Source organism: Rattus norvegicus, chromosome 15 (assembly GCF_036323735.1).
Source record: "Rattus norvegicus strain BN/NHsdMcwi chromosome 15, GRCr8, whole genome shotgun sequence".
NCBI classification, from domain to species: Eukaryota; Metazoa; Chordata; class Mammalia; order Rodentia; family Muridae; genus Rattus; species Rattus norvegicus.
The window spans coordinates 83,805,757-83,822,679 of NC_086033.1; the positions used below are offsets into that span (position 1 = coordinate 83,805,757).

Below are 16,923 nucleotides of genomic sequence, written 5' to 3' on the forward strand. Positions count from 1 at the left end.
TTATGATCATCAGTCTTACATTTAATGGAGCTGTTAATCCCTTTTAGTTGCTAAAGAAAAAAAAACACCTTCTTGTTCCTTGTAGGAAAGTTTATTTAAAAACCATAATTAACAATAATTCTATAGCATTGACTTCCTTTGCTTGGAGAGCTGAATGCTACCACACCTCTGGAAGACTTCTGGTCTAGAACTGCCTATTTGACCCTGGGAAGTGGCTACAAAGTTGAGCTCAGCCAGTTTGACAAAAGAGAATGGAATTGTATTTGGCTATAGAAAGCCTGCTACCAGCAGAGAAACCATTCTCACAAGGTACCAGGAGGTTAAACAGTATAGCGGAAATATGCCCCACTCTTGAAGATTCTCTGATTGGTCTAGGATCTAAATCATGTCCATAGTTGTTTTAGAATTTTAAAAACATTTGCATGGCTTGACACTGGTTAATTGAACATTGCTGACACTGGCTTTCACGATTTTCGCAATGGCAAATAATTCCAAGAATCCTTAATTAGATGGTGGTTTCTAACACAGGAAAGGAGCTGCACGCACGTGTTTCAGGAATGAATTGGTAATGTTTCATAGTTGTTTGTTTCTTTGGGGAGCATCTTTTCCAGTCTTCGGGAACTAGACAGTACTGGGTTCAATTGAACAAGAAGAGACAGGAAAGCCCAGTGATTACAAATTTTGGTAAAATTGTAATGGATTTTCGTGGAAAGGTATTTAGTGGCAAGTATTTGCTGTACAGAGATTTGATTTCAAGGGTATTACGAGTCCCAGGGCTGATAGTAAAAGTGAGATTTTGGAAGTATCTGAGGCATGTAAGTACACTTAAGGGTTTAATTAAGAAGACTTTTGGAAAAGATCTTTTATTTTCAATAGGCTCTAAGTCTGTGAGACTGGCCTCCTATTTGAAATCCTCCTGCCTCAAGTTCATGTGTGCTGCAATGTAGACCCATTTCGTAATATTCTGCTACTATTAGTGATGTTTTAAAATCAAATGTAAGGGTTGGGGATTTAGCTCAGTGGTAGAGCGCTTGCCTAGCAAGCACAAGGCCCTGAGTTCGATCCCCAGCTCCGAAAAAAAAAAATCAAATGTAAATGGCTACCTGTTGCCAAGTTTGCCCTGTGAATCATCATGCCTGTGGGAAGAAACCAGCCTTAGAGGTATTATTGACAAATCTGTAGAAGATGCAAGAATTAAAATCTTAATGAATCCATTCATTGCTGTAGGGAACTAGTACATGGCAGACAGTTCATTTTCAGTCATAGATGTTATCCTGTTTTTTATTTTCATTTTTTGTATGATTGAATGTTTATCTGATATTTTATTGTTTAATTTATTATTTTACTGCCCCAATTAGGAAGTTTAGCAAAATTTCAATACCTTTGATTCTTTTGCAGACATTATTTAGTTTGTTATATTTTGGGATTATTAGATAATTTTTAAAAATTTTGTTAATTTATTTTATGTGTGTGGGTCTTTTGCTTGCATGCATGTCTGTGTACCACATGCATGCCTGGTACCCATGGAATTCAGAAGAGGGCATTGGCTCCTCTATGACTGGAATTACAGATCATTGTAAGATACCATGGGATTCTGGGAATTGAACCATTGTCCTTTGGAGGAGCAACAAGTACCCTTAACTTTGTGTAATTTTTTTAAATCATATATTGCAGTTTGGGAAATTAACCCAGTGTCTCACACATGCCAGGCAAATAGTACTCTACCACTGAGCTACCCTAACCTCTGACAGTGATTTCGTTGAGAAGGAAAGGAAGTATTAAAATGTGTTCTTGTCAGGGTTTTACGTTTTCTAGGTGTGCTCCTAGCTCTAGGTAGCATCTCTCAGGAGAAACTGCCTTCTTAATATGTCTAACCATTGTCTCAGAGAGAGGCTTCTATGGATTCTGTACTATTAATATCTGATTTTGCCCTGCCCTTACCTTCAGAAGTAGAGCATATTGGGGCATCTCTGCAGTGTCACCTTAGAGGCACCATGAACTTTGTGGGTACATTTGAAAGTCAATGATGCTTCTTTTCTGGTCAAAGGTTCTGAAGTACAGATGCTAATCCTTGCAGCATTCAGTACTATTATCTTTCTCCATAACTCTGTTCCCAATATTATATTTTATAGATTAATCACATGGTATTCTCTTTCTAACATCTTATATGGAACTTGGAACCTGGCTATTAGAACATAGGAGAGGGCCCATAGAGATGGAGAGAGACAAATAAAGTGTGATCAGTAATTTAGTGCCACTTTCTTTCCATGAGACATGCTCAAATGAGATGCCTTTCCTTGGGGTAAGGAGGAAGCTTATCCTATGAGGTAACACTTAAGACCCACTCCAAGATATTATATCTTAAAATAAGAATTCTGGTTCTGAAATAAAAATATAATATTTTCCTTGAGGAAACACACATAGAATTTTAGAATAAGGGCCAGAAATCTAAGCCCTTCTATTATATAAATATATATACACACACATACACACACAGACACACACACACACACACAGACACACACAGACACACACACACGCACATGCACGCACACACACACACACACACACACACACACACACACACACACACACCCCTGCAAGAAACTGGGTCACTCAAGTTAATTCTTCATGGTAGTTGAAGAGTTGGAGCCAGAGTACAAATGTCATCTCTAATAATAAAGTACATTTTTTAATTGAGACATTGTGTGCTTCCTTTGAGCGCACCCTTAAGCTTCCTTCTAAGTTGCTGACTTTGGTTATTGTGAGCAGTAGAGACTCATACTACATACTAGGAATGTGACTGAACCTCTAAAAACCCATAATTGCTTGCCAGTCTTGCTACTGTTCTAATAAATAGTTGAAATGATAGAAGTTTTGATATGCATCCTCTTTTCTAGAAAGAAAGAGCCCTTTTTTTTGTCTCAGAGTGATATAGAAATACTTTTTCTCCAAGGAATTTCATTTTGTATTTCAGACAATTTCTTTGACCGAGATAAACTTTGCTATTTCAACAAAAGGGAAATTGTGCCTGTAACAGAAACATAGCCAACTACTCAGGGACGCTAAAACCACGGATTTGTGAGCAGACCCTACACCTATCACTTTACCAAACAAGTCTAATACCTAAGTCTACTGTAAATATTTTCCTTATACCACAGAGAAGCCTACTCTCTACTTACTCACCAAGGAATGTTCTCATTGTCACAGACAGAAGCCATTACTGAAAATCACAGCCAAATCAAATGCAGGGCTGTGGAGCTCAATGGATACATCTATAGTCCCACTCCCATACCTACTGCTCAGGGATCATTGTAGAAAAGAGTCAGAAAGACAGTCTGTGCCGGAGGAAGGAAGAGTTTGCTATAAGATCGTCTTCTGGGGTTGGGGATTTAGCTCAGTGGTAGAGTGCTTGCCTAGGAAGCGCAAGGCCCTGGGTTCGGTACCCAGCTCCGAAAAAAAAAAAATAAGATCGTCTTCTGGACTCGAAGGCACTACTTCTCACCAACAAGACTGTCTGGATATGAGCTGAGCAAGGACAACAGTGAGCATACTGATGGGGACAGGGCAAGTCCATGAGGCCTCAACCCTACTCTACCAACTACAGTAGCCAAGGAATGAGGAGACTGGGGAAATGGTCTTCCCCAGGGAAGAGGGCGGCAGTTGTTTGCTCAATACCAAATGGTCAATCCTGAAAACAAATACCAATAAATAACATTATACAAATAACAGAGCAGTTGTATTTAGGAATATATATATTCCTAATATCTTTATCTATCTATATCTATTTCTATATCTATATCTATCTATCTATCTATCTATATATATATATATATATATATATGAATGTATTTGAACAAAGGAAAGAAGGAATTTATGGGAGAGTTTGCTGAAAGAAAGAAAAGGGGTAGGAATGATATAATTATGTTAATTAAAAAATAGAAAACCCCCAAGTTTTAAAATTAATGACATTGCAAAAAGAGACATACAAGAGCTAAGTGAAAACTGACAGAATTTCTTTAAAGTTACAGTGAGTCAAATGTCAGTGCCTTGTTTTCATTGTAAAGAAGACAGTTGACATGTGTCCTCTAACCTAGATACCCTGACAGGTGTTCCTGACCATAACTTCTTTAATTCCTGTATCTGTATGCTTGAGAATGGGCTGAGTCTTCTACTGAATCTTTATTCTTTCTCTATCCAGTCATTGCTTCTTTCATTTGAGCAAGTATGTTTTGAGATGTGACTTTGTATACAGAATCATGTTGAAGTATGCTTGCAGTCCTAGAAATCACGAGGTAGATTTTCTGTATGTTTAAGGTCGGTCTACTTTGTATTGGAAGTTCCTGCCTGCCAGGGTTTGGTAACAAGATCTTGTTCAGAACATTAGAAAAAAAAGAAAGAAAGAAAGATAAATTTGCTCCTATTCCATGTTATGATAATGAGTAAATTATACGTGTGTTTGTGTGTGTGTGTTTGTGTGTGTGTGTGTGTGTGTGTGTGTGAGAGAGAGAGAGAGAGAGAGAGAGAGAGAGAGAGAGAGAGAGAAGAATACATCCCTACAGTGACAGATCTGCACAGATAGAATGTTAAGAGCAAGGCAATTACTTCTCAGTAAGCTTGAAACAGTTGAATCTTTCATCAACTCTGTTAAAACTGTTGGAGAATTTGAGTAAAACCCTGAATCTAAAATCATCATCAGATCCTAACACGCCATTTCTTTAGCATGTAATAATTCTGTATATTCTTTCTAGTGTCAACAGAAAGAAAACCCATCTTCAGCACTTAGTAACACAAAAGTTTTGTCTCTCTGAACAAGATAATGGAAGATGGATTCTATTTGAAATCATTTGGAATTTCTTCTCTGACAAATTCTTCACTTTGTGAAAGTGATTTTAGGTTATTTTATTTGGGAAATAATAAAATGGAAGGGATTTAAATATCTTATATTATTATGGCTGATCTATTACTTGTACATGGCTAGAGAGAGATTGGAGCAGCATTTTGGAAGTATGAACAATATAATCAATATCTATGACTAAAAACATCAATAGAAGATAATCTCAATGGGTAGAAAGCTGGAAATGTGGAAAATATAAATGAAGCAGAGATAGACTGATCAGATTAAAAACATACAAAGTATTAGAGATCCTTAAGCAATTTTGATGGATACACAGAAAATGGCTTAATGTTGATAGAGGTTGTATATAAAATATATTTTAGCTTGGTAAGAAATAAGAAAGGATGGGACTGGAGAAAGCCTCAGTGGGTAGGATGTTTGTCAAGAAAACACAAGAACTTCAGCTCAGATTTTTAGCACCCATCGAAAAAAACCAGGCAGAGCATCACACAAAAGTCCAGGGGCAAGAGTGGCCAAAGGCATATTCTAGAAGCTTGCTAGTCATCCAGTCTAGCTTAAATGGTGAGCTCTGCGTTCAGTAACAGTTTTTGTCTCAATAAATAGGTAATGAAAATAATGAAAACATCTTATGCTGACCTCTGGCCACCAAAAGCACATATCCACAGATAAGCACACTTGCATATACACAGGTACACCTACATACTACACCCCACACATATATACCACACATGTACACATCACACACAGAGAGAAAAATAAGAAAAGGTAAATTATTAGAGATAATCTCTTTAATTTTAATAACAGGCAAAATAAATATTATTGCAAAATAGTGAGTGAAGATGAATGAATAAAAAGGAGTATCATTTTATGATCAAGACATAATCCCTTTATTATAATGTCTGAGCACAATAATGTCTGAAAGTACACAACCATAATATAGATAAATGTGAAATCCCAAAATGTAAATGAAAATAAAAATTAATAGAGATTAATTGGAACTGGGGGACAACAAAGATAGGTAGAAGATGGCTGGGCACTGTTTAGTAAAGACATGTGGGAACAGTCAGAATTGGCTGTATATTTCTACTGTGTATGATACAGAGGACTTGGTCAGCATCAGTGACAGCAGGAACTCGGAGATATGAAAGATCACTCCAGTCTCCACGGACAAACACCCCAAACACATAACATTGAAAGGATACATGAAACTGAACACTAAATTTCTTAAAATTAGTAAGACCTTGCTTACAGAGGAAATGAATGTATTAAAATACAGTGGATAATATTAATATAACTTCAATAATTTAGAATATAGATTTGAGCATGTAGTTGGCATTAAGCTAAAGAAATATAGCAGAAAGCAAGTGAGATAAAATTTACAATCAATTATCACAAACAAAATTTGAATGCCTTTTAAGAAAACCCAACTCTCACAAACTGGATTAATAATCATGTTTTGTGATATCTATGTCTCAGTGGCGTAGAGTGAGGGATGGAGGAAGGATGAGAGACAGAGACACACAGAGGGAGGAATTCTTATGTTCTTGAGTGTCTAATCACCTCCAATTTTCATCTTCCTGGGTATAATTTACATGAGGATTCATAGATGCCATTTTGTTTCCTGCAGAGGTGTAGAATCTGATCACTGTGATAGCTGTCAAAGCCTGCCACTCCAACTCTTACATATACAGAATATATAAACAGCAGTTGATAAAATATACAGGGCATATTAGTGATTGTATGTGGTCTTGTGCATGTATTACATAACATGACCTTCACTGTTACCAGTGAAGAAGGGGCTAGCTTCAGTAAAAAGAAAACATAAAGAGGAGAAGACTTAGTTCAGCACCATTTGCTGAGGAGAGGTAGGACTGGGGTTTCTACTTAGATATTTTTGATTTGGGAGAAGGGTGTCCTTGAGTTTGAAGGAAGCTTTCACCTCATGCCATGGAAACTCTAACTCTGGAGATAAGATTGCCAGATGCTCACAGTAACAAAAATCTTCAAATGAGTCAGTGGCCTCTAGATCTCTCAAATGTAAAGGATGCAATTCATGATGAGTATCAGGGAGGGGTATTTTGTTCCAGATGCTTATGAGAAAGAAAAAGGCAGAGTACCCATACAGCAGGTGCAGATCCCAAGGGATACCACTAAGATGCTAGTCTAGGTCCTTTAAGGGGACCAACAGCAGCAACTGGGATGAGGTAAGTAGGGCTTGAGATTGTCAGTTTTGATGTTGCCATGAGCTAAACTGCCCACTCAGCTTCCCTTAGTTTTATCCTGTACTCACAAAAAACTTCCAAGCAGAGGAACTGATCCAGGAGATGACGTAACAAGCAAGCAGAATTCTCTTCCAGTGTGGCTAACCTCTAGCAAGTACATTCCCTCCAAATGGTAGCTCTTGGCGTCCCTGCTCTGCTTGACCAGTTTCCTTCTCCTGTTTTCATCATCATTCTGGTTTCAGATCTTCTCAGTACCTAGAAGTGAGGAAAAATAAAAGAAGCATTGCAGGAACTTCTCAGTAAATATTTGTTCATTAGTTTTAAATCTGCAGCAATGTAGATTCTCTTAATTTTGATGATGGAAAATAACTTTATCCATGAGGTTTTTCATTTTCTAGGTTTTTCTTTTCATGTATTCTCTTATACAATATATCCAAGCTGCAGGCTTTCTCCTCCCAGACCTCCCCCGCCACTTCCCCTCTCCCCATAATCTACTCTCCCCCCCATTTACTTTCATAAAGTAGCAGGCCTCCCAATGATGTCAATCGAACCCAACATACCAAGACACAATAAGACTAGGCCCAAACCTTCATAGCAAGGTTTGACAAGGAAAGCCACTAGGAGGCAAAGGGTCCCAAGAACAGGAAGAAATTCAGAGATACCTCCTGTTAGAAGTCCAACAAGAACACCAAGCTAAACAACAACAGCATATATGTGCAGACCCGTGCAGGCTCCATCATTTTTACTTGAGTCTCTGTAAGATCCCATGAGCCTTGCTTAGTTCATTCTGCAGGCAGTTTTCTCCTGGTGTCCTCCGTCCCTCTGGTTCATAATCCTTCCTCCTTCTCTTCTGCAGGGCTCCCAACCTCCCTCTAATGTTAAGCTCTGAGTCTCTGTATTTGCTCCCATCAGCTGAGAGGAAGCCTGCTGGCGGTTGCGCTGGGCATAGACCAGTATAGCAGAGGAGAGCAGAGTATCACTGGGAATCATTTCATTACCTTTTTGTCAGTTGTTTTTGGTTCTAGCCTAGGGCTCTGAGTCATGCAGCTTCTGGATCCTGGTCATCCAGGTGATGTTGAGCATGGGTTCCTTTTCTAGGTTTCAGCCTTAAGTTACACCAGATAGAACTTTACCTTGATCTCACTGGGTGCAGTTATCTTGCAGATGTGAGATAACGGAAGAGCAGAAGAAAGAAAGACCCTGGCTCTATTACCTGGTGTCTAACACAGTCACTTGCCTTTCACTGACTCAGAATGATTGCCCTCCTAGAACAGATTTTTCCCAAGTTGTCTTTGACAAATTTCCTAAGTGGATTAGAAAATTTACACTTTTAGAAAAGGTAAGGAATGCCCCAACAGATAGAAAACCCTGTCCTGTCTTCAAGATACACTGAGGCAATGGTGTCTCAGAGCCCTTATTTTAATGTGCACTCTCTAAAGCTCATGATAAGAGGCTCTCAGCCTCTCTGCTCCTTATGCACAATAGCTTAGAGGGCAGGGAAACATCACTTCCTGTTCATTAAAAATCATATTTGTTTATGCTTAATTTATGTGTACATGTTTATATGTGCATAGGCTATGTTTATCACATCTCTACAGGTACCCATGGAACTGGAGGTAAGAGCAGTTGGGATTTGTCCTATGTGGTCACTAAAGACTAAACCGAGATCTTCTTGAGCCAGCATTAAGTACTCCGAAGCAGGGAGCTGCCTCAGCAAACCTGCCTCTCTCTTCTTTCTCTCTGACTTCAAAAGATAGAAAGATAGCTACATTGGACAAGGCTATTTTCACAAACGTTTTATATCCATGCTCTAAGGGGGATGAGAGAACATATGCATGCACAACCATGTTTAAAAACATTTGGGACCTCCAGCAACTATAAAGTTTCATCTACCTTAAAGAAAGGTTCTGTTCCCAGAATCATTTGTCAACGAACAGTGAAAACTTATCAGTTAGACTTCAAAGCAACATGTTTCCAGTTCTGAATTTTATTCACTAAACCTCAGTTCTCTGTGAGCTAACACAGATGGCATTTTTCTAAGAGACCTGGTTACACTATCAGGGTAGCTCGTCACTCCATAAAGAGTTCCTAGTGGATTGTGTGAATTCTGGGAGACTGGAAGAGGCTCCAAGTAGAGAGCAGAGCTCTACAATATTCTTGATATAGGTCAAAATGGGTCATAAGAAGGCAAGAGTTTGCCAGTGGACAAAATGGTTTAGCTGCCTCATATCCAGTCTTTCTGCCTTGAGAAACCAACACTCTAGGATACTAGTCTCAAAATATCATTTTCACATTGCACCTCAAGGTTAGATTCTGGAAAAAAAGTAGAGAGAAGCCAACAAGAGGGCTGGTGATGCAGTTATAACATGCTTTCCCAGCTACTAGGGGAGCCTAGTAGCTTCAATGCCTAACAGCGCATTAAACTGGGAGTGCCAGCATTACAAAGGTGGATGCAGAAAATCAGAACCTTGTGGACATCATTAGCTACAAAATGAGTCTGAGGCCAACATAGGATACATAAAACCGCGTATACAAACAAGAAAATAAAATAAGCAAACCAAATAGTAGAACAAGGAACATCCGATTAGAACATTCATCCATGCTTATTAAATTATAAATGTATAGAATACAGATCCCTTCCTGTGTGTCTCTCCCTGTCTGTGTGTCTCTGTTATCTTGTTCTCTCACTCACTTTATCTTATCTGTCTCTCTCTGTCTCTCTGTCTCTCTCTCTTTGTGCGGGTGCGTGTATGTGCAGGTGTATACTTATGCATGCATGTGTGAGCAGGAACTATAGCCTGCCACCAATTCATGTTACATTTAAAAATCACAAAGCCTCTGGGTAACGACAGAAAGTAGATTTCATAACAGAAGTATAGGCCAGCACAGCAAACTTCGGTTCAGTTTTCAGAGACCCAATTTCTGCAGGAGGACATAGGGCCAATGACACATGTCACCTGTATACAGAATAAGTGTCTTACAAAACAAAAACCCTGGACTAAACAAACCTGAATTTTACAAATGGGCTAGTTTACAGGGAATCTGTACTGTGACCTCATGGGGAAGTGCTTTCTTGATTCAACTGGACAGTTAGCTGATCTGTGACCCTAAAAGGAGTCATTGGCCCTGTACCCTGTGGCTGTTTTATAACATCAACATTGTTTATACATGCATATTCATAAATATATACAAATGTATAATCTATATAGAAAACTATATGTGCATATTTAACTTCTTTAGAAATATTATTCCCTAAGCTTAGTTGTGTGTGTATTATGATTTTTTATGCCTTAATTCTCTGGGGATATGGTATTCTACTATAAAGATGACTAATTTAGACAATTAACAAAATTTCTATTGTTAAACATGGAAGATATGTTTAAAAGTTAGTATTATCAGAAAACTTAAATAAAAGAATTTATGCCTACACTTTTGCATGTAAACGTAATATTTTGCTGAAGAAAATTCAAAAATTGCTATTTATAGGCAAATGTTAGTGGTTATTTTTGAAACTTTTGATAAATCTTGATGAACTGTTTGAAGAAAGATTGTTTCAGTTTATACTCTCATTAAGAACAACTGTAAACACTGTATTAAATATGTAAGGTCTTATATACGTGGGTTTGATTACAAAAACTAATAAAGTATTCTCTAAATTAAAGAAAAAAAAAGAACAACTGTAAAATACATCCAATATTAATACATTAAAATGCCGTTTGTGATTATGGTCACGGAGTAAGTGGACGGGACCCATAAAGAAACACAAATATCTATTTCCTTTCTTTACCAAGTGTTGTAACATGATTCCTTTGAAGAATAGGCTGATAATTTTCATGTATCTCTACATCGTATTTAATATAAGTGATGATCCAGAGTATATCAGCCTCCATTTAAATAGAATAATCAGCATTTTACATGATGTGTGTTCTGCATTGAGAAAGCATGGAGTGAGAAAATGCCTTTGGACACTGCTCCAATTCTCCTGGACTTAGCACTTAAGACCTCTCAAGTGCAAAGCCAGATCCCATGCACAAAAAAACAAAATAAAGTTCTTGCTTTCTAGGACTCTACAGTATAGTTATTATAGTTCATAAAATAGTCCCTGAGGTAAGGAGATGTCTCTATGGGCAAAGTATCCGATATACAAGCAGGAGCTGAGCACCTACTTGTATTTGGACCTCTAGCTCCCACACAAACCTGGAGGAGATGGTACCCCCTTTATGCTCAGCACTGAAACAGCTATATCCCAGTTAAATGACAAACCCTGTCTCAAAGGCAAGGTGAGCAAGGATGGAGGAAGACAAGTGACAGTGACCTCTGGCCTTTACATGTGAGCTCATACATGTAACCTTCCAACAGTAGACATTCAAGTGTACTGTTCTGAAAAAATACATGTTTATTTGTGCATGAATGAACACACACACACACACACACATACACAGGGAAAGAGGAAGAGAGAGAGACAGAGAGAGAACAATATCTCATTTACATCTTCGTTTATATAAAATTTTATCATTTAGTTCACTTATTTACATATTCATCAGCTTATTCAACTATTTATAAATATTTTTCCACTTTCATTTCTTCATTGAACTTTTCTTTCTTTTCCATCCCCCTACCCCTCAAATCCTAATTTGACTTTAATTGAGATTTTTCAGGGGGTTAAACACTTAATAGTTTTTTCCAGTCTTTCATGTTTAGAACCAGTAGAGAGCTAACCACAGGAGTCCGGCAAATGTCTACCAAATTTACTACATTATTACTTAAGTCTCTGAGATATAGTCACACTTTCCTGCAGAATTAAGATTTCTTAGTCATAGTCTCAGTTAGAAAACATGAACTTTCTCAACAGACTTCTGCTCTTGAAAATTGAGTCTTTAAAGGAATGAGGATCAAGCTGATGTCCAGACAGGCTTTGGCATTCATTAATACAGAGAAATAGATAGGAGGGGGTAGGGGAGATATTGAGTAATAGATCGTATGTTACAGTTACATGGGAGAAAGAGGTTTGGGTGTGGTCTCGCACGGTGGGGTGACTGTGCATCGCATGCTGCATCTGTTTATAAACTAGGGGGACTTTGTTTTTCCCCAAAAAGAAAAGGCAAACATTTGATACCACTTATCGTGCTTTAAATATTATGCAATGTATACATGCACAGCAGCAGCACATGATACTCATGAATATGTACAATTTTATACATCAGGTTATAATTAATTTCATTTACATGAAGAAATAAGGACGTATGAGGAAGATGCTTGGGTGGTCCCCAGTGGAAATAATCCTGCAGTGCATAACTCAACAGATCCCTTCACGTTAGAGGACTGTGTGAGAGAGGGTTACAAACATTACCAGGTAGATGCTAATTTTCATGACTCTCAAAACCATATTCATTAAAGCAACAGCCAAGGGAATATTAATTTCCATTTAAAGAATATCGTCAGCATTTGATATTAGCAAAAGTTTTGTTCTTTTTACTCCTCAGTGCTCCAGTTTTAGTTTTAATTAAAAGTGGGTTTTTTTAAAATACATATTCTTAATTTACTTGGAAAATATTTACATCTAAATGGCAAAAAATAAAAAATGGTGTTTATGCCCTTGTCTGGATTTGCAGAGAGAAAGAAATGAACAAGGAACTTCTATTGGTCTTATTTCAGAATACAATGCTTTTAGATTAATAAGAGTTGAGTGTTGGCCCGAGAAATGATAGAGGGTGAGTGTCAAGGGATAAATACTAGTATGGATTCTCTGCTGTTTTTACCTTAAAGGTAGAAGCTACAAATGGGGAGTAAACACGCGGGCAGCATCTAAGATTACAGCTTTGAAGAATTCAGAGCAGAGTGGAGAAATTGGCTAAACCACCCTATAATTTTTTTTTAATGATTTTGCACGGCACGGGGTGGGGGTGAAGAAAGGCATTTTCTTGAAAGTTCTTTGTTCCAAAGGGAGGAAGGAGGCAGGCGGAAGAGATGCCTATTGTGTATGGTTGTTATTTTGTAGAGCTCACACACACTTGCACACACATACATGTGTGGGTGTGGTGTGGCCAAGGAAAGAAAAGAGAAAAGATCATCTTGGGATTAAACTATAAAACAGACAATGGATCAGAGGAGAAAATGACTGGCAATCAAACCCCTGAGTGAATCCACGGTGCCTTTAATTCTCCTCTAATCAAAGAGCAGCACATGGTGGTGAGCGATGGCCAGAGCCCTGGAGATTATGCAGAGGGTGACTTCATTCAGAGAAATCTTGGCACGCTTCCTAACCTCTTAGCCTCAGGGAGAATTTCTTAAATTTTATTTGTGTTCTTTACCTGAGAGAATTGATGTCTTCAAGAGAGCACAAGACAGAGGCTAAACAGACATGCAATAAAATTATCCTGGTTGGATGGGTCAGGAGCTGCCTGATATCTCAGGCAACGCCTACATCAATCACAGGGCAGTGGGGGCTGCACTGTCAAGGAGACCTGAAGGTGGCAGGGCCTGCAGTGGCGGGTCTTAAATAAAGGTGCAGAAGGCAGAGCCTTCAAAACTCGATCTCCAGCTGTGAATAATGACCTCTGCTCATCATTTTGTAGATTTTGAAATTTTAACAAAAACTTTTTTTAAAAAAAGTAAATAGCAAGTAATAATAATAATAATATAATAATACGACTAATGAAGATACAGTGTCATTTCCCCATGAAGACGGAGCTACCTTTTGCTTGAACTGATGCTCTTCTTATATTTAAGGGGTTTTAAATCGAAAATAAGTAGAGAGATACAGGAGAGTACTGAAGAAATGGAGCACTACCCAGAGACCAGTCAGCAAGTGTATTTTTCTGTCTTTTTGAAAGGGCACATTCAGTGAAAGCCACAAGGCTGTGCTTTTAGATAAATGGATAAGAAAATATCAAATTTTGCGTTACCATTTTCATTATTGCTCATTAGAGAGACCCAAGTTTATAAAATGTATTCTAGCCGTTTTTAAGGAAACCAGGGCATCTTGTGGCCATCAGAATTTATAGAGCCCTGCCCAATAGCTTCAACTGGATTAGATTTTTCGCTCTGCAAACAGTCTTATCTCTTAAGAGCTAGGACCAGAAATTAAATTATAAATTGATATTATCAATAGTAGAAATGTTATCTTGAGCCCTGGAGGCCAGAGGCTGATTGAATCTCATTCATCACAGATGGCTTTGTGGGTGATGGCTGTGTTTGGGTGTGAGGCTGTGTTTAAGTGTTGAAACTAGTAGACTGCTTAGCTGAGCTGGTTAGCACACAGGGCTGATGGGCGCTGCAGCACAATCTCCTGAGTTCTGTAGTCCAGTCTGCCCTTCTTTGTTTAACAACAGCCATTCAGAGCCTATGTGGATGTGTCATATCCCACCAATGATCCCAGTAAGAGAGACAATTGTAGGTGTGGAAAAATTAATTTTTATGCATCTATAATGACACAAACTTTAATAAAATGGAATGACGACCCTTGCAGTATGGATGTGAGTTTCTTTTGAGAGTTTGCAGAGAAATTGCTATGCTCCCTCTCTCCTTTGCAGGAATTTCTGTGCTTTGTCCATTTTGACCTGTAAATGCTGACACTCATGAACTCAGCCTAGGTTGTGTATTAAACACCAGCCATATACTGGAAATTCATCTCTGTTAACAAGAAGACCACAATGAAATCTGAATGACAAGTGAATGACAATTCTGATGCTCTTCTTAGATTTAGGAGGGGGCTTTAAATATAAACCATGGAGAATGATGCAGGAACAGAGGGCTATCCAGAGACAAGTCAGCAAAATAGGATGATGCCAAAGAAATTATGAAGAAATGGAAAGGCACAAGTGAGAATTGCGTGGTGCTGCAGAGTTGAGACAATTATGGTACAAAGGGCCAGAGCACAGGAAGCAGTAGTTGAGAGGAGGCAGTTAAGCAAAGTAAGCAGTGCAGGAAGGAAGAAGAATGACGGCAAGATCTCCACAGCGAGGCTGTAATCCAAATGCCAATTCTTTTTCCGCTATGACTATTCTTGCTACTATGGAAATATAAATATATGAAAATTACTCTTCTTTCTTGGAAGGCTAGATACACAGACACTTCTAATTTCTCTTACTTATTTCTATGTACTTACTATAAACCTCTGTCACTGGCGGTGGCCTTGTGCAATAATGTCCAAACGTTTTCTTTAATGAAGATATTTTATTGCCTTGGAAACTTGTTGTTAAATCTGAGATTCTCATCTTCTTTCGCAGCTGTGACTAGCCTCTGTATTCGTTGGGCACTGAGAAACAATAAACAGATGAGAGTCCTAAATAGAGTCAACTCATGATTGTAAGTAATTATATTTAAGTCTCTTCCTCTATCTCTCTCCATATATGAGTATATGCCCACACACACATTGATAGATGGATGAATACATAAATATGGTAGAGTAGTATAGTAGTAGGCTTTCATTGTATATAGAATCAGTATAATTTATTTTATTAAGAAGTCATTTATCCTAGCTTTAAAATAGCTTGTGGCCAACAATATTGTGATGACTGCTTTGAAAGTGTTATTTAGGGAAAATTAAAAGAAACATAAGAATATTAAAGTTTTGCACAGACAACTTATGAATGGAAGGCTTGGTACATTCCCATTGTTACCACATGATTTTTTTTTATCCCTCTACATTCATCAGTGGAAAGTCATTGGAATCAATCCATGGTCATAAAGTTTATCAAAAATTTTTCCTACTGTATTATTAGAAAGCTAAATCTCATTTCTGTGTAGCACATATTCATTAGGTATAATGCAACTCAATTAACATAAGCATGGCTTCAAATGTAGAAAACTGTTTTGCATATCATTTGCTTATATAGCTTGATTGTGTATGTGTAGGCTGATGAATATTTGGCACTAATTATGCAAAAGGAATGGGACATATTACAGAAAAATGTGGTAAAAAGCCATTATTCTTCATAATCATGAGTTGAAAAGAAGATAAGAGATAACTTTAAATTTTTTTTAAAGAAACTAAGTGAGTTTCTTTTTAGAGAATGAATAAAAGTTATTACTAGGATGGTGTGAATATGAAAATATTTTTTGCTAAATTTGTGTTTCAATTAAAAATACAAGGAATACATTTCTTAGAATAAGCTGTGGGTACAGCTTTGCAGTGTCAAAATGACCAGTTAAAATGAGAAATGCTGTTGGCAGTACCAATTTGGTTAGTCACAGTGGAGAGCAAAGAGATAGACATAGTGACCGTGTCAGTTTGCAGTGGGAAATGACCAAGGAGTTAGAGAGGTAGCAACAACAAAAGCCTGAGAAGAAAGCTCACCACCATATAGGAACACTGAAGCTACGAAAAGAGAGAGCAAGTCAACACCTATCCATATATATGCACTTCAAATCCGTGCACTGCCTCTATTGTGGAAAACTGTACTAGCCATAGTAGATAGAAAGTCTGAGTAAGGCTTACAGTGACAGATGACAGGAGATAGAAAGTATGAAAATGAAGTGGCGTAGCATGAGACCTGTCCTCATGTTAATCTTTCTCTACTTAGCTCGAGGAGAGGAAAGTGATCACAAAAACTATAGTGCAACAGAAATTTTTTTTTTGGTGGGGGGAGAGGCAATACACCTGTTTTCTCACCCCAGCTAGGGAGCACAGGATAGATCAGAGTGTAGACATCACCTAAATCCAACTGAACCCCTCAGTTTTATTGGAATTACTTACAGGACTGTGAGTGAGGGGTGACTTAGAGGAGCAGAAATGACTCCAATACAGTTTATCACTGAAGCCCAACCCATCATGGGTGACAGCTCAAAAAGGTGCAAACCTAGAGCACACTGCCCTGCCTTCAGTCAGTTCAACAGATTGGA

General features: G+C 38.0%; 1 protein-coding gene across 1 annotated transcript in view; it reads right to left on the reverse strand.

The window, feature by feature from the left end:
• The window catches only part of Gapdhl3 (glyceraldehyde-3-phosphate dehydrogenase like 3), a 147,133-nt gene that overhangs the window by 73,817 nt on the left and 56,393 nt on the right, over positions 1-16,923 (reverse strand). Inside the window, exons 3-4 of the transcript XR_005494202.2 lie at positions 15,188-15,337; positions 7,149-7,335 (exon numbers count right to left, since the gene is read on the reverse strand). The gene's annotated coding sequence lies outside the window, so the exon portion shown is untranslated. The remainder of the gene's footprint in view (positions 1-7,148; positions 7,336-15,187; positions 15,338-16,923) is intronic.